Below are 24,013 nucleotides of genomic sequence, written 5' to 3' on the forward strand. Positions count from 1 at the left end.
CCTCCTCACACGAGTGTTGTCCTCTATACAAGGGCGGAGAGCTAGTGCCCCTTCCCGTTAAACAACTAATTCAAAGGCAACCACCCCTTCTTACGGGATTATGGAGTCTGGCCGTAGGTAGAAAGATGAAGTCTACAATGTGCAGGGGTAAAAAAAGGACGGGGTTCCCTAGAATTTACAAGCGATGTAATGTGACCATTCCAAGATAAACCCACAGAGAAAGAAACCGCTAGTATATTCCATGATGATACAGTATTGAGGTGGAAATTAGAGGAAATATTTGTCTGTTGTTTTTGGTTAGAGGAAATATTTTATACAAGACTTATTTTGGTTAATTAGGAAATATCTAGCCTACGTATCAATACTTTATAGTAACGTACTTAAACAATCACTACCAGGAACTCAACTGCATTTTCCCTGCAGTTCCCAATCAGAGAAACTTATATTCCGATGTCTCTTTTAGTGCATGCTCAATTATTGCGGCGCTCATTTATATTATATAACTGACACACTCCACAAATAGAGTCCACTACCACAAACTCAACTGCATTGTCCCTGAAGTTCTCAATTAAAGAAAGCCGCATTTTCAGAGCAGCCTCTTTTATTGGTATATTCAAACAATTACTGTGGCATTCCACATACTATGCAACTGGAACACTCTGCAAGTGGATTCCACAAACTGTCCGTATGCAGTCGCAAATGTGATGATATTAAGAAGCGTAACCTACCACTGTAGCAGAAAACGATTGCAAAGACATCTTCTTGGGCTTCACATTTTTTCCACCAATTTTAGCATTTCAGGATTGCAGATTTGGTTTAAGCATACTGACTAGCGTCGAGTGCGACTCGAGGTCTCCATTTTCCTTTGCGCATACGACCATTATTCACTTTTTAAGAAAACACGAACCTCCATGGAGAAGCACCTTACTTAATATATTTCTACACAAGAAAACATCGGCATTTTCACTTTTCACACATTTACTCATTTGCTAGCTAGGGAAGCTCGAGTCTGGACGTTCATGGGTCCCCATAACCGCTTTCATGTGACACACTTTCAAAATTCTGTTCTGCCTTATTCAACGTAACACTTCCAACATTTTCTGGCCTCATTTAGCATAACATTTTCAACTTAGTATTTGTTTTCTAGTCTCACTAAATACTTTCACTATAGCATTTGTTTCTTGCCTTAACATAGCGATTTCCATACACAAGCATCATACTCAATCTTTGTTTCTGCACTTGTACATCCTATCTCGTGCAATATTTACACTTGCCAATAACTGCCCTTTATTTATACTTAACACGTACACATTTTTTTCTACATTCCTAGTCCATCTAGGATCTACAAATTGGAGCATTTAACACGTACACATTTTAAACATTCCTTGTCGGTATAGGATCTGAATATTGGAGCACCACAAATACACGTAATGCATCACTTATGGCTCCATTATTAACACACTATTTATAATCACTGACACTTGTTTTCCTTATTTTACTTCCATTTTAGTTTCTGGACAGCAGCACCATACATATACACTTACTGCACCTATAATGGTTCCTTTATTGTACTTAAACTGATCCACTTTTTCTATATTTATTCTAACACTTTTTTTTATTTTCTAGTCAGTCTAGCTTTTCGCATTCCAACATCAACTATCGTCATGTTTAGCCAACTGCATCACCTGGGTACATTAACTTTTTTCACTTGACTTTAAAATCTGTTATCTCACAAGCTTTGCATCCAGTCGGCCATTTCCACCTATTTTTTAAATCTTGTATCAACACACTCAGTCTAACTTTGCCTCAGTCCGATTTGTCCTAACCACTCCTTGCAGTCCTCTTTTCACCGTAGCTTACATCCGCACTGACATCATCGCTTCTCTCTTAACCATAATCTTCTGTACTTCACTCATCCAGTTTTTCTCATCGTCTGCCTACTAATTCTTACAGCACTTTGTCATCTTCAAAAACGACCCATTTGATCACTCTCCCTCCAGAGTTATCCTCTGCCAGTCTTTATCTCTTCTGTACTTCACTTACAGCCAATTTCTCTCATCCTCTAACCAGGTCGCCTCTCTCAACCATAGTCTTCTGTACTTCACTCACAGCCAATTTTTCTCATCGTCTACCTACTAATTCTTCCAGCATTTTCTCATCCTCAAAAACCACCCTTTCAATCACTCACCATCCAGACTTATCCAATGCCAGTCTTCCCACATAACCCTACCTTCCAGTCTTCCTCTCTCATTCAAGCATCTTTACTTTCCATACCCTCCCGCTCTTTATTCATGACTATATCTTTCGGTTCAATGGCTCAATAATTCTCTCAACCAACCAATCGTTCCTCTCTCAACCGATCATCCCTACTTTCCATACCCTCCTCTATTAAGACAAATTAAACCAATTCACTAAGCAGTTAACACCGAACCTGCTGAGGGAACTCTACTTCAGGGTAAACCTGAAGCACAAGGTTCTACTTCAGGATAAACCCAAAGTAGTGAGGAAGACGACTAGGACCCTACTTAGGGATACACCCAAAGAAGGGGGGTAGAACAACTGGGAGATAAGTTCAGGGTGGATCACAGCAGGAAAGTGGAGTGAGCAACCCAGAGGGTTTCCACCTCGCAGGTTCCAAGGAGTTAGGGCCGAACCTTTTCCGTTTATCCCTACTGGTTACACAGTATTCAGAACAACCCTTTCCACTCAGGCGGACAATCGAGAACCCACTCCAACCTGCTGATCTCCAACCCGAGAACTTTCATCCCACAGCAGCACCACCCAAACCCAATCCACCCCCTTCTACACTGGTTTTGCACCCTAATGAGGGGTGCTCCTCAGCCTTCAGCTCTCCATTTATCTCCCAACCAATCACCCACCAGGGCTGGGGTCAATTATCAACTGAATTGGAATTGATCTATATATTAAAAAAAAAAAAAAAAAAAAAAAGTGAACTGGAACTGAGAAAAACATAAAAATAAAATTATCTGAATTCAATTCGAAACGAAATCAATGATAATTTTATACTGTAATATGCGAATTAATTATTATACAATAATTAACTTACAGTATACTCAAAGACAGTAAAATATACAGCTAAATTTAAAATAATTTGAAACCTAATTTTGTTCTTTCCGTTGGATTTTGAATTGAAAATATTTTACTTGAATGAAATATCGACCATAATCAAATTGAACTGGAATTCAAATTTTATTCTGAACTGGAATTTAACTGAACTAACAAAAATGAACTGACCCCAGCACTTAGTCACTCATTCATCTCCAATTAACCGTTCTCCATTCTATCTCCTAACCAATCAATTTAGTATCTTCGTGAAATAGCAAAATCTATATCCGTGAAATAACAAAATCTACGTTCTCTACTAACAAATTCCTTTCCTATCCTCGCTCAAGACAAAGCGGTCAACCAATCCTTACAGAATCCTCTCTTCCACCTACGCAATCTATCGTCCCTCTCACTTTTTCTCAGTCATTATTGTCATCACCTTCTCTTCTACTTACCCAATCTAAGTTATTCCTTTCACTTTCTACCAAACAAGCATTCATCCTCTCCTCCATCCAACCAACACATCTTTTCTCTCATTTACTCCCAATCACTGCCGAGTTATTACTCTCTCTTCCATCAAACAAAAACCCTCATTTAATCTCAAACATTCAATCATGCGTCATTACCCTTTTATACATCCTTTCTTTCATTAACTCCCAATCACTTCTGAGTCATTACTCTCTTCCATCTAACAAAAACCATTTCATTTACTCTCAAACATTCATTCCTGCGTCATTACCCTCTTCCATCTAACCAATCCATCATTCCTTTCGCATACTTTCAATCATTCTTGAGTCATCCCCTCTTCCATCCACTCAATTTCTCCCATGAAATCATTCCTTTGTTGCCACTCTCTTAGCTAATTTGTTTTGTCCTAGCTCTCAACCACTCAATACAAAATTTATCTCGCTCCCAATTCATCTGGGCTCACTCTGATCTCTTATCTCCCATATACTCCCTAGCGCTGTCCTTTCCTCCACATATACCTTTCTCTCTGTCTTTACTAATCCTTGCGGATCACCATCACAATACTTTCCCAACTCCTTTCTCAAAATCTCTAGTTGCCATCAATTCTCCCATCCCTAGGATTCTCCATCATGCCAATCTCTCTTCTCACTCTTATCCTTGGCCTCTTTTGTTTACTTAAGAGGATACATTTCTTAACGAGTGTTACTTGGTGTACTTACACCAAATACTCATGTACTGAAGACTAATTTTTCTCATAATGTATTTACACCGTCCTTACCACAAAGGAACTACAATTTCCTCACAGTTCATCCCCCTCCCACACACCCATTAGTATTTTCATGTTTTTCTTTTTCAACATAACTCTGAATTTCCACACGGAAACGCCTTAATTGCGCTTATTTCAATGCAAGTGGAACACTGGCATTTCATGCCATAAAATTTTAACTTAAGATATCTGCAAACAACAACACTTACACTTAAGGTTATTTTCTTACCTTATAGAATGTAAAAATTTCACTTTAACGATTTTTTCCCCTAGCAATACTTAGCATAATTTCCACTTTAATGTTTACTTTTAGCCCGAGGTAACGCAACATTATTTCCAGACAACTCGTTTTTGCACAAGTGGGTCCTTTCTTTCACTAGTTACACTGAAAATAACACTCCTTTGTTTACACAATGCTTACATATTTTCTGCATTTCTGGTCGATGTCCAGGTTCTATACATGGAAGCAACACTCTTAAGTTTACTTGACGATGCACTTACACTTCACCCAATTTTCTTACCTTATTCATTTACAACTTTCATTTTTAACGATTTTTTCCAGCATTACCACAAGTTTCACATTAATGTTTACTTTTAGCCGGAGCTAATATAAGCTAAATTTTCATATAGAAGCACCTACATTATCCCCCCCCCCCACACACACACACGGTTCGATTCTTTCACTATACACTGAGTCACTCGCCTTTATTTATACTTAATGCTTAAATATTTTTTGGTCAATGTCCTGGTTCTGCACATGGAAGCTACACATACTGCACAATAACGGCCCCATCCACCTCTTTTTAATACTATATTCATTTTGATTTATACTCTAATTTTACACATTAGTTTCAGCACATACAGGCACCAAATATACACTTATTACACCACAACCGGCTCATTTCTTTAACTTTTCATAGGGATTTACACTTACCTTCTATAATTATGTAACGCCATCTTGTGTATTATTTAGGATAGGTGGGTACATAAAATTAAGTAGTGGTATCAGGGACGACTGAGACAATGCTGATTTCGTGTGTGTTGGGAACGCGTCTACAGTAAAGAGGTCACACGTGAAAGGATTGATCTTGATGATGAGTCTCCTGAGTGTAAGATTGTTTTATTTGGTGGACATGTTACGTGCTGGAAGTACGGATGGAACTTGCTCTGTGGCTAGCGTATGAAGTGGTTGGAGGAAATTCAGAGAGATGTTGTCTATCCTAACACAGAGAGGGCTCTCCATCTGTGCTAAGGGATCTTTGTAAGCAGCCTGTGTTAAGTGTAATGCTGTATGGCAATGAGACCTGAGCAGTGAAGAATATTTGTTGGGTCAAGAGTACAGAAATGACAATGATTAGATGGATGCGTAGTGTCCGAATGCGAGGATTACATGGAAGCGTAGAGTCTGAATGCAAGGCCTGGGAAGGCTACATTTATGATTCAAGAGCTGGCAGGAAGGATGGGGCTGGAACGTATTGGTGTTGTGATGAATAGGGATAGATTGAGGTGGTTTTGGCATGTGGAGAGGATGAGGGGACTGGGTGCGAAAATACGAGAAGTGTGAAGGTCGGAGATAGTGTTGCAAAAGGCAGACTGAAAAAGACATGAGACGAGACCACAGAGTGTGACCTCAGAGTTAAAGAACTGAACTGGGAGGCTGCCAGAGATCGAGCAGCGTGAAGAGTCGCCAGTAGGTGACCAAGGCCGACACACGCAAGCATGCTGAAGCCTTTATAAATGACACGATACAATGTACCCTAACGTTTACAAGTATTTTCTGCACTTCTAGTCACTACTTTTTCACTGTCCACATCAGATATTGACGTGGTTTGGCTCCTGCAACCCCTGGGTGTACTGCCATTTATCAGTTTAATATGTACCTCAAACTATGCACACAATCTGCATTTATGTCTATTTCTAAAGATCTGTATCACATAGATCTCCCGCTCTCTCTTCCTCTCAGTCACGCTTTCCCCACTACAGTCCTTGAAGACCTCCTTAAGACCATAACTCCTAATCTCTTCCAACCAAATCCTTCTGCACAGCAAACACTACCAGTTTTTCCCATTTTGTCTCCCTAACAAACATTCCTGCATCCTCTCATTCTCCAAAACAATCCTTTGCATCCTTCTCTAAAATCTCTCCTCCTGATCTGTCATTTGTCACTGTACCTTTCATTCCTCCCACCCCAAATGTTCACTCACGACCAACACAGCCTGTCTCAATCAACCACCTTTATCGTCCTTACTTTCCTTCTCTATTCTCATGACTATACTTTCCTCTCTCTTCTGCCCAATTACTCTTTTATCAGACCAACCAATCCTCTCTACCTTCCATACCCTTCTTCTCTCATAAAGTTACATTTCTCTCGACCAGGCCTGAAATCAATTTTGAACTGAATTGGAAATGAATTGGAATTAAAAATACTGTGAATTGGAACTGAGAATATAAAAATAAAATTAACTGAACTCAATTGGAACTGATATGAACTGATGACTGAACTGACAGAATATTTTATACTGTAATATGCGAATTCATTATTGTGCAAAAATTAACTTACAGTATACTAAAATAAACAGTAAAATATAATTTGCTACAACAAAAAAGAGTTCAAAATAATTTGAAACCTCATTTTTATTTATTTTCGTTAGCTTAATGGTACTGGGTAATTAAAAATGATTTTGAGGTGAAAACATTTTAACTGAACGAAATACCGACTATAATGAATTTAATTGGAACTGAAGATTTCATTTTTTACGAATGAACTGAACTGAAATTAACTCAAATTTTATTCTGAACTGGAACTGAACTTAAAAAACTGAATAGACACAACCCCGGCTCTTCACTAATTCCTTCAACGGATAACCTGCTGAGGGAACTCTACTACAGAGTAAACTTAAAGTACAGCAGGCTACTTCAGGGTAAACCCGAAGTAGGGGGGAGGAATGATTGGGGCTCTTCTTGAAGATAAACCTTAAGAAGGGGAGAACAGCTGGAAGATCAGTTCTGGGTAGATCACAGCAGGAAAGTGGAGTGAGCAACCCAAGGGGTTTCCAACTCGCAGGTTCCACGGGGACAGAGCCAAACCTTTCCCACTTATCCCAAATGGTTACACGGTACTAGGAACGACCCCTTCCGCTCAAGCGGACAATCGAGAACCCACTCCAACCTGCTGATCCTCAACCCAAGAACTTTCACCCCACAGCCGCACCACCTAATCCCAACCCGCCCCCTTCCACCTGGTTTTGCACCCTGATGAGGGGTGCTCCTCAGGTATCTTTCAGCTCTTATTTATACTCTTTATAATCTATAACTGGATCTCTCATACAACCTTTCGTTCATCTTTCTCTAATTAATCCTTCCCTAGTGTTTCCTGATCGATCATTCCAGTCTTCTTCTGACATCAATTTCAACCATTTTAGTCTTTCTCTCTTGACCATGGCTGAGGTCAATTATGAACTGAACTGGAATAGTTTTTAAAAAACTGAACTGGAATTTAATTGGGATTGAGAAAAATGTAAAAATAATATTCAATGAATTGAAACTGAATTGATACAAACGAACTGATAATATATTTTATACTGTAATATGCGAATTCATTATTGTACAATAATTAACTTGTAGTACACTCAAACAGTAAAATAAAGTTTGCTATCACAAAAAAAGTTAAAAATAATTTGAAACCTCATTTTTATTTCTTTCCATCAGACTAATGGTACTTGGTACATTAAAACTGATTTTGAATTGAAAACATTTTAACTGATTGAAATACCGACCATAGTGAAATGAATAGGGTTGGATTTTAAGATATCATTTTTTACGAAAGATCTGAACTGAAATGGAATTAATTCAAATTTTATTATGAATTGGAACTGAACTGAGAAAAATGAGATGACCCCAGCCCTGCTCCTGGCACATCAATTTCAATCACTACGGTCTCTCTCTCTATATATATATCAGTATCAATCATTCCAGTCTCTGGACAAACTAATAATTGTTGCATCTCTCTTACCATTTCAATCATTTCATTCTCATCTTCACCTGACATCAATTTATTTAAGTCATTCTTGTCTCTCCTGCTATAATGTCAATTTTCTAGTCCCTCTCTCCTCACATCAGTTTCATTTACTCTAGCCCCTCTTTCTCCTGGCATAGCAACTTCTTTGGTGCCCTATATTTAACAAACCCTCACTCAATACAAACATGCCAACAGTCCATTCCACTTCAACAACTCTGTACCAATACTTCTGGCCACTGTCATTATTCTCAGTCCTAACCAAGTTCTTTGTCCCATATCCCAAACAATCCACAAAAATTTATTCCACTCAACAAATTCTTGCTCATTCTTAACACTATCTCCCTATGCAATCCTTGCTGTCCTTTCCTCCACACACAGCTCTGTCATGCACTACTAATCCTTTAAATTCAAGATCACTAACAATCCTTTTCCCATTCTTCTTTTTCCTCACTTCACCTCAAACTTTCACTTACTTTGTTGTGTTCTGTCAGTCTCCTGTTTCATTCTAATAAATTCCTAAGCGTTGTTTTGTGAATTTAGGAGGAATCTTTATGTACAAATGTCCGGAGGAGAAATAGTACAAGAATGGATATGGAGGATGTGCAGATTGGCCTGGAGGATAGTCAAGTTGCACGGGATAGGAAGTAGGTAAAATCATTCCCCTGTACGAAGGAAATAGGGAAATAAGAAGTGTTGTAATCACAGGGGCATTTGTCTTAGTGTAAATGGAAAAATATATGGCAGAACAGTCATTGATAAAGCTAGGGAAATAACAGGAACTAGTTGGAGTATGTGGTAATCATAAGGACATTTGTCTTGGTGTAATAGGAAAAGTATATGGCAGGACAGTTATTGATAAACTTTGGGAAATAACAGGAATTAGTTGGAGAAGAACCGCGAGGTTTTAAGATGGGAAGTAATTGCGTAGATCAGATACTCATCCTATGATCTTTAGTGGAAGTTTCCAGAGACGGAGAAGTTTTATGTGGCCTTCATGGATTTAGAGAAAACACATGAAGGAGTGTGGAAAATATTAAAAATATATGGCGTAAACGAGAAGCCACTGAATACTGTGAAGAGTATGAAATAAGGGTGCTAAGGCTGTAGTGCGTGTGGATAGTGAAATGAGTAAATTTCTCTATCTGAAAGTTGGACTGAAATGGATGTGTCATGGCCCCAGGGTTGTTCAGTCTGTATAAGGATGGGGTTATAAAACAGATACAAGGAAGGGCAGTGGATGTTGAAGCGGCCCTAATGAGAGAGGGAAGCGTTTGGAAACTTCCTGTACTGTTGCTTGCAGATGGCACTGTTTTAAGTAAAGACGAAGGGGAATTGCCAGGCTTGGTGAATAAGTGGGAGTGCATGTAAGAAACGGAATCTAAAGGTGAATATCGGGAACAGTAAAGTTGTAGTCTTCGAGAGGAATGAAGTCACTGAATGCACAGTACGGCTGGGTGGTGAGGAAATGGAAAATGTGAGAACATTTACATACCTAGTTAGTGTCATGAGTAAGAATGGAAGTTTAGAGGATGGAATGTTTGAAAAAGAACAGGGAAGAAAAATTGCTTTTACTTTGAAAGCAGTGATAAGAAATACGGATGGGTGCATGGAAGTAAAAAGGTCGCTGCATGAACTCTAACGTATGGAAGCGGCATATAGTGTAATGAAGCGGCATATAGTGTAATTTGAAAAATATTATGTACGAGTATTTAGCGTAGTTACGGGAATTGTTTGTGTACGAGTATTAATGTTGTTTGGCAAAGAAGAAATATTTAAGCATGACTGATGTTTAGTGTAATTAGATGAAATGTTATGCACGAGTGTTACTTGGCACAGAGGATACATTTAAGTATGAGTGTTGCTGGTGTAGTTAGAGGACTGTATATATTTGAAAGTTTGGTGTAGTTATAGGATATGTGAGTGCTGTTTGGCGTAGTTGGAAAATATTTATGCATTAATGTAAAGTGTAATTAGAAATGTTATACGAGTGCTGCTTCGCATGGTTGGGGGATACATTTGAGTGTTGTTAGAAATAATCATGAGTGTTTCGTGCAGTTAAAGGAAACATGTATCAGTGATGTTTATTGCAGTTTGAGAAGATATTTATGTACTGTGTATGAGTCAGTGAAATCCAAGTGCCAGATAGCAAAGACTGCATGGCACTATGTTATAATTTGAAGGTATAGCAAAGAGTAGGGAGGACACGGCAGAAAATAATCAAAAACTAATGGGAGGTATTTTAGATTCAGTGAATGATACAGAATGCCAATGACAAGACCTTACATTATTCATGCCATGAAACCAAATGTCTAACCTGACAGTAGAGGGAAAATAAAGGCTGGAAGAAACACGGAAACATCAAGAAAGGTAGGACACAAAAGAGGACAATAAGGAAAAAGGTGAGAGGCATAAAGGCCTCTTTTAGTCGCCTCTTACGACAAGCAGGGATACTGAGGAAGTATTCTCCTCTCCTCCCCCCCCTCTCCCCGAGGGGGTATTGTGTATGAAAGTAGTTTACTGCAGTCTGAGAAAATATTTATGTACAGTGCAAGTTTTATATATGAACTTAGCTGAAAATATGTATTACGAGTTCTCTGTAGTTAGAGAAAATATGAATTATCCAGCAGTGTTGCTTGTTGACTGAGGAAATACTGTACACATGTATTAATAACCATTTTTACCGTAATGTATTTTCATAATACTTTGAACTTAACTGCATTTTCCTTGCAATTCCCATACTCATGTATGCACTGGCTTAAGTCTTCTCTTAAATACTGTACATTACATTCCTTACTTTGAACTCGACTGCATTTTCCTTGCAGTTCCCATACACACATTTGCACTGGCATTTTCAAGTCTGCTCTTCTATATATTCTTTTCCAGCATAAAACTGATTATCCAGAGAACCATCTTTTAATGGGTTTATTTTTACTGTAATGTATTTTCACCATCACCATGAACTCAACTGCATTTTCCTTGCAGTTCCTATATACATATAAGCACCGGCATTTTCAAGTCTACTCTTTCATTTACTGTTATTTTCTAGCATAAAACTGATTTTCCAGAGAACCACTTTTTTTTTTTTTTTTTTTTTTTTTACGTGTCCGACTCTGGGCAAAGGCCTCAGGGCCTATTTCTTGGGGGCAGTGACCTATCCCAAGGCCCAGTAGTCCTCCTACACCTCCACATGTCACCACTTCGGCACTAACACCCACCATCCATACTGAATACATGCTAGGGCTGTCTCATACAGGACTGGTGTATTGGTATTAGAGGGGGTATTTTTACATGTCGGCGGGTCATCTGGTAGATCAGAAAAGTCTGCTTTTTAGGACATTCAAATCCTTAAACTGTTCCCTGCCCCAGTCGGGATTCGATCCTAGGTCCACCAAGACTGCAGGCCGCCTCTCTACCGACTCAGCCACCGCCTCCCCATTTACTTCTACACAAGCGGAACACTAAGTTTCACGTCACCAATTTAATACTCAGGTTCTTGCTTTATGAAACGTACCAGTAACAGATATTAACATTTTTCTTTCTTTAATGTAAAACTCACAATTTCATGATTATTTTCAAGTCTAAGTGAACGTAACTCTGAATTTCCAAACAGAAGCACCATGCTTAAAACTTATTGCTCTCTAGAGTCATTTCAGAACAGGAGTCCCATGAGAGGTGTTGTATGCTGATGACATTGTGTTGTGGGCATTGTGGCATAAGAGGAAAAAATTAAGTCAGTGGAGGTATGGAATGGGGTACAAAAAGCTAAACATGGATAAAACAGAAGAAATGATGTCTCGGGCAGATGGTAGTATTGCAAGAGGCGTGTGGCCATTTGCAGTTTATCAAAAGGGTGTAGGGTGAAGGGAAAAATTCCATTTTGTGCAGTGTTCGTGAAAAGGGGATGTACAAGAGATGTGGTATTTTTGAGGTAGGTTGCAGGATAGTGCTGATTCCAAACTCATCTTGAGAGTGTTCTTAACCCAACAGTTATAAGCAATTTAAGGACATAGGTGGAACAGCAGTGAAATTCGTTTATGAACGACAGACGGTGGCAAGACACGTATGCTTAAGTTAATATGAAAAATTAGATTGATATACGGTAATCTATGGTGAAAGGATAATTTTAAGAATTTAAGCACTTGTTCGTATCAAACCAACATTTTTTCTCATTAAATACTGATACTGACTTTTCTCCGTACAAATACTGGCACCGATTTTATTTCTACATCATTCTCCGAATCTTAGGAATTGCTAGCACTTTGTAATTTGTAGTCTTTCCACAAGTAACTCAAAGTAGTGAAGGGGAAAAAATAATCAGATTTGTAAAAACTTCTGTTACCAGCCACCTTCTTCCATTAGTTATGACGCAGCTATCCTAAAAATCAACAGCAAATTTTATGGCATTATGCGACATTTGTGAATGGAAAAAGACTCAAAATTTGCACACAGTTCGTACACCACTAACATGAAGCCAATGTTTCATCACTAGCAACCTTTGAGGTAGGAACATTCACACCATATTTCCGTTGTTTGTCAGTTAACTATTTAAACTTATCTATCCCTAAACCTCTTTAATAATCTGTCCAGTTACACTCATTTCCAATTATTCCTCGGTCGCCTCTCTCATCTACCCTTCCCTAATCTTCCACCTCTCCCTACCATTGTTTCTAGTTTATTTTCCTCCCAACCACTCCCTAGTTGTCTATTCCATCCTATCCTTCCCTCACTTTCTCTTCCTCCTACTTACATCCAATCTCTTTGGATCTCAATTGCCTAGAACAGTTCCCCCCAAAGTTCAAGTCTAACTGTTACACAGATTTTTCATCAATGGGACACCTGTAATCTGGTGTACAGGTTATTTTATTTTTTGGTTTTTCCTTTCTGTTTATCTTGTATTTTAAAAAAAAGGTCTATGCAGAGTCCTGTCATATCCCTGTCCAAACTTCTCTCCCTACCTTCCGCTGGGTTGGTTTCAAACTATAACTCCTACTACAACCTTCCATTCTTGATGGAGTCTCTCCTCAAAACAATTCTCTCTCGATTAAGCCTCCCTAATTCTCTACCTCTTCCTGCCATTCTTTGTAGACTCACTCCAAATCATTCCTTAGTCGTCTACCCCATCCGATCCTCCCCTCATCCTCTCTTCCTACTGCCATATTGTCCAGGCCCACACTTAATCTTTCTCCTTACCATTAGTCCACTGGGCTCAGGTTTCACATTTACACATGCTACTTTCTTCCACAATTCTTTAAGAGATCTTTCTTCCTGCCGACAAATCTCTCTCTCTCTCTCTCTCTCTCTCGATTAAGCATCCCTAATCCTGTCTCTCCCTACCATTCTTTCTAGTTCGCTCTCTCCATAGTGGTCTATTCCATTATCCCCTCATTCTCCTACTCCCATCCAATCCATTCTGAACCCTGTCACATCCAGTCAATCTCTGCCCACACTTAATCTTTCTCCTTACCAGTAGTCCACTGGGCTGGTTTCAGACTATACTCCTACTACAATCATCCAAAATTCTTTACGGGGGTCTTTCTTCCTACTAACAAATCTCTCGACTAGGCCTAATCCTCAATCTCTCCCAACCATTCTTTCTTGTTCACTCCTAATCACTGCCTAGTCGTGTAACTCGTCCTATCCTTCCTTCATCCTCTCTTCCTGGTGCTTCAGTTCATTCCATGCAAAGCCCTGTCCCATCCAATCAATCTCTGCCCACACTTTTATCCACAGTCCACCGGGTTGGTTTCAGACTCACTACTATTAATACCTTTCACAATTCTTTCAGAGGTCTTGCTTTCGCCAGACAAATTTTTCTCTAAACCCTCCTATTTCATTGTCATGATCATTTCTTCCTCTCCTATCTCCTGACACTCATTCCAGTACATAATACGAGTTTTCTCCTGACAAATTTCTCTCGTAACTAAATCTTCCTATTTCACTATCATAACCATTTCTTCTCGTCCTATCTCCAGACACTCGTTCCAGTACACATGGCACAGGACAGGAAAATAAAGGACAAAAGTACAGCAGTCCTAAAATATGCCAGAATTGTCCCGAGGGTGAAAAACAGTAGATACCCGATATGAATAGGTTAGGTTAGGCTACGGTTAGTTAGGTTAGATTAGGCCTGATTAGTTTAGACTACAAATTAGGTGTTATTCAACTACATACTAGTATCCTAATCATATAAGGTGTCTACTGTTTTCCATCCCCAGACAGTCCTTTCATATCATAATACAGGCATATTCGTCTTTTTTTTTTTTTCCTGGGTGTCATGATGTGCTTTTTATTTTACTTTCAACCAATCACTCCAGACCAATCTTTCTGGCCTCCCACCTATTTTCTTCTTACTCTTCCCATCAATAACTCCCTCCAGACCAATCTCTGGTCTCCCAACTCCTCCTACCAATCAATTGTTTCCTCCAGTCCCAACTCCTCCTACCAATCAATTTCCATCAATCATTTCCACCAGACCATTCTGTGGTCTCTCAACTAAACTCTCAACTACCAATTAGTTTCGATCGATCATTTCCTCCAGACCAATCTCTTTGGTCTCCCAACTATATATTTTCTACAACCAGTCATTCCCTCCTGAGCAATCTGTGGTCTCCCAACTAATCTCTCAACTCCTCCCACCAATCATTTCCTGCAGACCAATATCTCTGGTCCCCCAACTATTTCCTAACTCTTACTACCAATCATTCCCAACAGACCAATCTGTGGTCTCCCACCTAATCTCTCAACTCCTACCAATTTCGATCAATCATTCCCTCCAGACCAATCTTTCTGGTCCCTTAACTAATATGCCTCAACTCTTACTACCAATCCACTCTGGTCAAGACTAATATTTCTTGACTCAACACCAATCACTCTAGACCAATCATTTTGGTCTCCCAACTACTATTTCTTGACTCTTCCTACCAGTCATTCCTCCAGACTAATCCTTCTGGTCTGCCATTAATCTCGACTTTTTACCAATCACTCTAGACCAATTTTCTGGTCTCCCAATTTTTTCACTTCCTACCAATCACCCTTGCCTTCCACATAATCTTTCTTGACTCATACCAATCACTCCAGACCAATGTTTCTGGTCACCCAAATAATGTTTCTTGCCTCTTCCTATCATTATATCTCTTTCCCTCTAGACCAATCTTTCTGGTCTCCCAATTAACCTTGACTTCCGAACAATCATTCCAATCTTTGTCTATAAACTAATCTTTCTTGTATCATACGAATCATTTCAGACCATTTTTTCCTGATCTCCCAACAAATCTCTACTGACTTCCTACATATCACTCCAGACCAATCTTTCTGGTCTCCCAACTAATCTTTATCTCATCTAGCCAATTTTTTTTCTCTCCCAACGAGCCACTATATCCTCTACCATCAGGCTGCCCTCTCTCAAACTCACACTACACACGTTTACCCCATCTCATCCGGTCTAATTTCAGCTGCTTCATCTCATCTACAATTCTAGCTCTTCATAAGGGTCCTATTATTCAACTGCTTCGATAAACTTATTTCCCGTAAAGTTAGTATCATTCATCCGCATCACCTAATCTGTAGTTTTAATATCTTAGAATGCCAAATTTTACGATTACTCATATTTCTCGTAGGGTGCCAGTCGCAACACTTCACGAACAATCAGTAAGATGTTTCACCCCATCTGTATATTTTCTGTCTTGCCAGTCGCCTGTTTTAAAATCATTCAACTGCTCCACCTCTTCTGTTATTATTTCTCATACGGATGCCCACTCGCCATATTTTACATTCAACTGCTTCAGATTATCTGTATGAAAACACTGGATGCACAATGCATAATGAACTTGAGACCCCGATAACTTCATGTACAATGCATATTGAACAATTACTCTGGGGCTGGTACGGAGTAATTCACGATCGAGTATATGTGACCCAGGTGCTGGTTTTCGTGATGGTCACAGTGAATGTCGGCTTTAACAGACTCATAAATCAACTTTTTTGTTAGGGCATCTACAGTAATCATAATCACACCATAAGAATATTCGTACTAATTAGCCAAAAATGCTTATGAGTTTCAATTATCGGTCAAATGCTTATCTGCAATATCAGTTTCTCAAAGGTTATATCAATCACCTGATCTGTAATATTAGTTTTTCATATGATCTGTATACCTTTCTCACAAAGTTACAATCGTTCAACTGCTTCACCTATGTAATTTTAGCTTTTCGTAAGGTTCCTATCATTCATATGTTACACCTTATCATTAATTTACAGGTATATGCATTGGTGAACAAATCTTTTAACCATATTAGAAGCAACTTGGAAGGAACAGTTTACAGACTCCTGGCCTTTGGCTCCTTTTTCCTTGGATTAAAAAAAAAAAATCCCTTTCAATGGGCTGAAATGCAAACTAATTTTTACCCTAGTTTAGTTACAAGCATTAGACAGTTGTATAAGATAACGGAAAGAACAAGTAATCATATACAAATTGGGAGATTTTGTAAGTACAGGAACCCTATGGTAACCCCACTGTCAGTGCTAATTGGCCCAGTATTGGATGAGCCAGTATATCATCATCATCCGGACCTCCTTTCCCACCCTAGGGCAGGGTGGAGCAGCAGCATTTTGACTTAAAACACATTAAATAAGAATAACAATATTATAGATATAGCATAACCTACCAGAAATCCAGTCCCCCAACAGTCGATAATTAATAGTTTTCAGATAATCAATAATAATAAAATGCATGGATATCACATGTAGTCAGCAAAAAAGCACTGCACCCCACCGGTTCAATGAACTCACAAGCTTCACACAGGTGGATATATTACCCGTGCATCTCAAACAACAGCCTGTACTGAACTGTTTTACATAACATCATCTAAAAAAAATTATCAAGTAGATTTGCTTCATCACAGAGTGCTCCATGTATCATAAAGCCTTACCCATATTTCAGCGTTATGAATGTTAGGTGGTACCAGAAAAGAACGTCCAGGCAACATTATAATGTAACTGCTGCTCAGTTACAAAAAAGTCCTTAAGCTTCCTCATTATACACCAAATGGAGGATAGTGGACTGCAGGAAAAGGAAAACTTTAGCCTGCAGTACACAATGTTCACATCATGAGACAGGGGCCACAAGTGCAGCAGGGGGTGAGGTATCTTTATTGCTGACTGTAACCTATCTTGAAGTCAAAATATTCATAAAGCGAAATATGCTACGCCTTGTATTTAGGGCATTATGTATATATAAAAGAACTTCGAAATTTGCCGAGAGTCGAAGCTCCTTGGCGAATGCCAAGTTGTGTTCATGCATAAACGATTAGCAAGAATAATCAAATCCAAAGGTTCATAAACAAATCATTGATCTCAAAACTTCCAAATCAGAATTTTCAGTTAGGCAGGGCATAGTGGTTTATTTAAAAAGAAAGGTATGGCATTAAAAGATAAAGCAAAACGAGTATGCGTTTACATTGCAAGAGTTTATAAACTCATGATTTGGTCCTCTTTACTGTCTAGTAAGAGAAAAAAGCAAAATTTGCCATACCTCCATACAACTGAAAATAATTTAGCGTTCTGAGGATAAAGAAGCTAATTATAATTATTATAAGCGAAGGGATGACGGGGAATAAAAGGCAGAATGGTCTTGCTGCTACTGCAGACAAGATATCATTATTAAGAATAATTTAATTGTTGTGGCAACCTTATTGCTGCTCTATCATCACCATAGCATTTGAAAATAGAGTAGTGTATTGCAGTCACAAGAATTTTCCTTAATTGGTCTTCGAAACTAGAGCATCCGTATCTAAAATCCTGGGAAGCAAATAAATCAGGAACACAAGGTTATACTGCACACTGTACGCGGAGTAATACACATTCATTCAAATTGGGAAACGTATCCAAGTGTTAACTTCTGCTATATCACTGCCTCATGTTAATCATTGTCCACAATTCTTAGCGGGATATAACACATATATTATTTTATATGACATGGTGAAGCCACAGAATTTTTATCTTATGTTCACTGTTTTTCTTTAACGTATGGCAGTGCAGAGTGACCGAAGCAATCTGAAACTGTGCCATCACTTCTTGGGGCGACTGTACAATGTGGCTTGCAGTTTGTAAGTTAAGAATTCAAAATCAAACACTCACCAGAGGCAACACCAGCCAGTAAGCTCCAACAGGATGAAGACAGTACGGTAGCATACACTAGGGGCAACACCAGTAAGCTCCGACAGGATGAAGATAGCAGCATACACCAGCGGCAACACCACGCTCCGACAGGATGAAGATAGTAGCATATCTCATCTAAAAACAAAGCCAAACATATAGCGATGTCCCCATACTTAAAAACTATACTGTATAGACGTTTTCAATTACCTAAACAAAATACTGTACAACAATAGTGAGATTTAATGAGCTACTACTAATTAATACCACCCAGTAAGAGAACACAGCATTGCAGTTCACAAAAATTAAACATTTAACATCACCCTTTATGGGGTTTAGGTGTCTGGTTAGAGATATATATTAGAGCAATTTTAAACATACAGCAGCTAGTTTGTGTCGATATCTGTACAAACATTTATATATTTATAATTACACATATTAACGCACGCAAATACAGCACCGTAGGCGATAAAAGATTTTGCAATGTCCCATCCTTAAAAAGTAAATCTGCATTTTTACTCAGTATCCCCTACAAGTATATCCATCCATCCATCATCCAATCCTACGTTGTCCCATGAGGAGCGTAGGAGCCCGGGGCTAGGCAAGTTGGTAATGACATTTAAGATGAGTGACCAGTCTCACTCATCCAAGTGGAATTACGTGAGCAATAAACCCCAACAGCCCCTTCGATGCAAACCTTCACCGACTCAATTCGACTGGAGCGCCGTACTTACCCACTAAACTTCCAGGCGCCATAATTTGATTATATGGTTACCACCCAGCGTAGTAATGGTTTCCTGGTGTACAGGAAACCATTTGGCTTGTCACTCAGTGTAGTCACCCACAGGCAGAAAGAAGAGGAAAGAAAGACAAGTGGGAGTGTAAAGTCACCCGTAGGCAGGACGTGGAATGAAGTAAAGAAAGACAGAAGAGGAAGGAAGTATATCCTGTATGTTAAGGGAATGTTAAATCACGATGTAAAATAAACTGCCAAAAACTATCCTCCTTTATATCAGTGCAAGCTAGCCCAGTAATAAAGAATATAACATGAGAATATAAAGGCAAAAAATGTAAAATGCTGTGAAGCACTAAGAAAATGGTGATACAAAAACTCCTACCACAGTGCTGAAAGTAGGATTACCACACCTGCTATCCTCTCCATGGGCGTGGGACGTCTCGGCTATCTCCCGGATCCTCCACCTTGGACCATTCTCAAATGCAGTCAGAACAGGAGTGATGATCACTACTTGAGTGACTCCCACGGTTGTCACCTGCTCACCACTCCTGCAATACAATCACTAATCATTACCATCGTCCTATAATCAGATATCATCATAACACTATCAATACTATCACCAATTCCAATACCACGAACACCATATCACTATCACCAAAGTTGATCGTCATCCTGACCTCTTTGCCCAATCAGAGAAAAGGCAAAATCATCACAGCAATAAGAAAAACACGAGAGGGCAAACTAAACAACGTACCAATGAATGAATCATACACACACATTTCAAGCCTCAGGAATTCCAACTCCATCCCACAGACATAATATTACAAACACAAATACGTATCTGATTATTATAAAATGGTTCAACAGTAAAAACTATATAAATATTAAGAGCATAACAAAATTACACGTGTGAAGAAATACACATACGGTACAACGGCTGCTCTTGATAGTCAACGTTCATTCATTACAAGCACACTTATTTTAGCCTGGGTAGCAGTTTCAAATTTAACTTTCAAACTAGTGATTTTCAAATATACCACAATAAAATCAGAAGTTCGGGTAATCATATGGAACAAAATTGAATGCATTAAATTAGAACACGTTTAATAACCAATGTTATCTAGAAAACATCACTAGGTACTTTACAGAAGTTAACCTAAAATCTAACAAACCTAACCACCAATATGGGCAATGGTGCTTTCAATACTGTAATTAATAGTTCCATTTTACTTGTCAACCAAGTTCAATAGTGCTTCTGACAACTGGGGCCAAATTCAATATACTCTTTCCACTTTTACGAACTAAAACACCCATCTCACCAAATTTTAATGTTATATTGCAACAAGAAATTATTGCCATATTACTGTACAATCCTAGCCATTAAACTGTGGTGGAATGTAGAACCATTAAAAATCCTACTGAACAACATAATCGATAAGTGAACAAAAATCTTGGCAAAGTTAAGGCTAAACGTTTCTTACGCGGCAGGAGCGTGTCGCTTTAGTTTGGCCATCTACTATGCTGTAAAGGGTGACCTTTCAAGTTATCACAGAATACTTACCCAAAAATGTACTTAAATGTCTACACGCTCTCCCATACGCCACACGGCCCACTGCTGCACCCGTCCCCTTTCTTGATATCCAGCTGGTGCAGGATAGGTTGATACTGCCAATACTGCCTTGAGCTTGTACTGCAAGTCATCTGGGATAGTACTGAAGATGTTACCTAGTTTACCTTCACCGGGAAGCAATTGAAGTTTTGCTGTTTAAACTGAAGTCATCAGCCATATGTCTTGCTAATGCTCTCCTTCCAGAATGTGCTGTGATGGGGTTACTATTCAGTCTCTGATGGGGGATGGATCAACCTGAAAAAGGATGCAGAGTTCACCTGATTACCAGCCTTCCACCCACAGGTATCCTTTCACCCCCAGTCTTACCTATACTCTTCAAATAACTTGTGTAAAATAATTTGTTCTACGCAACACTGCTTACTCTTATTAAATACGACGAATGCTGTCATAGATTAATGCAAAAGTGACAAGTCAAGAGTGAGAGCAGTGGAAATGAGTTATTTAAGAGGAGCTTGTGGAGTCACGTGGAGAGACAGGCTGACGAATGAGGATATAAAGGAGCGTTGTGGTGTTGATGTGGATGTGATAGGAAGCGTTGTGAGGAACACACTGAGGTGGTTTGGCCATGTGGAGAGGATGGAGGGTGAAAGACTGACGAAGAGAGTGTATGTGAGTGAGGTGGAGGGTGGAAGAGGGAGGGGGAGACCGAGGATGAGATGGAGGGATGGGGTGGAGAGGTATATGAGAGAGGGGGGTGTGAGTTGGGAGCAGGGTAGTGAAATGGCGGGGGACAGGGCGACTTGGAGGCGATTTGTTTGTGGCCACCCCAAACGGGATTGAGGCGTCTGGCAATAGATAGATAGATAGACATTTGTCACAATGAACGGCTATGAAAAGTTGTAGAGCCATAGCATTATTATAATCTGCCACGAGGCTATTACAAAAAAATCGGGGCCAAGATATTAGTGGTTACAGAATGACACTTTAATCTAAGTTGCCTAAAATTACTTTGTCTTTGATTCTTCATTACCTTACTCTGATAACCTGGACAAATTTTCTTCAGTGATTTACAATATTTTGCAGATTACATCTCAATACTTAGGCTTTATAAGCACAAATTTCACAATAAATCACACAGCTATGAAACCAAAAGCGTTAATCTTTAAAAAATGACAAGTTTGATAAAAAAAAAAAAGGGGGGGGGGATGTTATCCATCCAATTCTACGTTGCCCCATGAGAAGCGTAGAAGCCCGGCGCTAAGCAAGTTGGTCCCGACATTTAAGATGCGAGTGATCAGCCTCACTCATTTCTTAGTGGCATTAGGTGAGCAGTATACCCCAACCATCACTTGGATATAAACCTTCACCGGCTCAATCCGATCGGAGCACCATAATTACCCTCCAAATCACCGGGCGCCAAAATTTGATTACACGATTATCACCCAGCGTGGTAAATGGTTTCCTGGTGTACAGGAAACCATTTTGCTTGTCACTCAGTGCCGAGTCACCCACAGGCGGAAGAGGAAAGAATAAGGAAAGACAGACAGAAGAGGGAGCGTGGTCACCCGGAGGCAGAAGGACGAGGAAAGGATGAAGGAAAGAAAAACAGAAGAGGATGAAAGGAAAGAAGGATGGAGGAGAGGAAAGGGCAGACACTTGATGGCAGCACTACATCGAGTAAGTGGATGATAAGCGCCCCCCATCTACCCGCTATACTCCCTAAAAATCAATCTTTTCCATTCAGTTACTCTTCCAGGTAACAATTACCAGACAATATAGGACGATAATAGTAAACTACAAAAATCTTGAACTTACCTTGGCTGAGGGGAGGTGAAAGTGGTACCGCTCTTGGGGCGGTGAGATGCGGTGGCGGGCAATTCAAAATAATATCAGGCTAAGGCTACTCGTGTGAGGACGTCGCAGCTCTTCATGGTTTAAGTACAAAAAAAATCCCAGTAACTCCATGGTTCATTCTATGGACGACACAGCTTTGCAGAGTTAATCACATAATCTGGAATTAGGAAACAAAGTGCGAATTAGTCATAGGGAATTAGCGGGGCTGCGTAAGACAAGCTGGTGGAAATTCTAAATCTCATTTATTCAGTTATACTTGTCAACCATCGTAACCGGAAGCGCTTACATTCACTACCGCCCACATTGCAGTAAGTCGGAATGTGTGGATCCAACTAGAAAAACGTCATAATTACGTGACGGCAACACATATTTTAGACAAGTAGTGGCGAGGTGGGTTCGAGCCCCACAGATGAGGGTTCTTTACGGTACGATGTTACTCCCCCCCCCCCAGTTCGATTTTTCAAATTTTGATATCCGTCAGTGACATGAGGGTTCTTTACGGTACGGTTACCTTCCCCCCCCCCCAAGTTCGAGTTTTTCAAATTTTGATATCCGTCAGTGACTAACGCTGTCAAACTACCCAGCAGTTTACCTAGTGTCATCGAATCACACAGCATAGGCTCTACAACTTCCACTGAATATTTTTAAGTCATCGAATCACACAACTTAGGCTCTACAGCCTCCACTGCAAATGCTTAATCAGATATTTATTTTCAGGTGGCAAGTAAAACTGAAAATGGTAAGCTTTTGAAGGTAAGAAAAGGAAGCCTCAGTTGCAAAATGCAGAAATTGATTCTCAATGCTATGGCGGGAAATGCATAAGGTGAACCCAACGGGGATACGTTCGCCCAATTTAAATTCCGTATTTTCAAGTGGCTGCAAATTTCACAAAACGTAGAAGGAAATATTGCTTGAATCATTTGGTATGGAAATATATTTAGCTGGTAGATGATTCTGGCGGGGAGGTGGGGAGAACAGCAGTAATGGCGCGCAGCTTTAAGTGCCAAGGGTGGAAGACATGATTAGCTTTTGTACCTAAAGCATAAAATTATGAGGCATATTATTCATTAAAATAATAAGCTCCTACGGGGAAATATTGTTTTAGCAAGGAGGAAAGAGGTGGCGCCCTGGACATGGACTGGAGTGGCTCATGGGACAGGGAGGAGGCGCGCGGGAAAGCCGGCAGTTTAACCGTCATTCCCGCGCGCCACCTCCGCCCTCCCTCCCTCCCTCTTCCCGCCAAAACTGAATATTTCCCCGCTGATGTAGCTTGGATTTCCGCTTACACCTGGCTTATGCTAGCTGAAGTTTTCTAACTTAAAACTTGTATACACATTACAAAACTTCCATTCCCATGGTGTTATCCACTTAAATTTTGCTACG

Source organism: Coenobita brevimanus, chromosome 80 (assembly GCF_032717465.1).
Source record: "Coenobita brevimanus isolate Jiangsu-jjx chromosome 80, ASM3271746v2, whole genome shotgun sequence".
Lineage (NCBI taxonomy): Eukaryota > Metazoa > Arthropoda > Malacostraca > Decapoda > Coenobitidae > Coenobita > Coenobita brevimanus.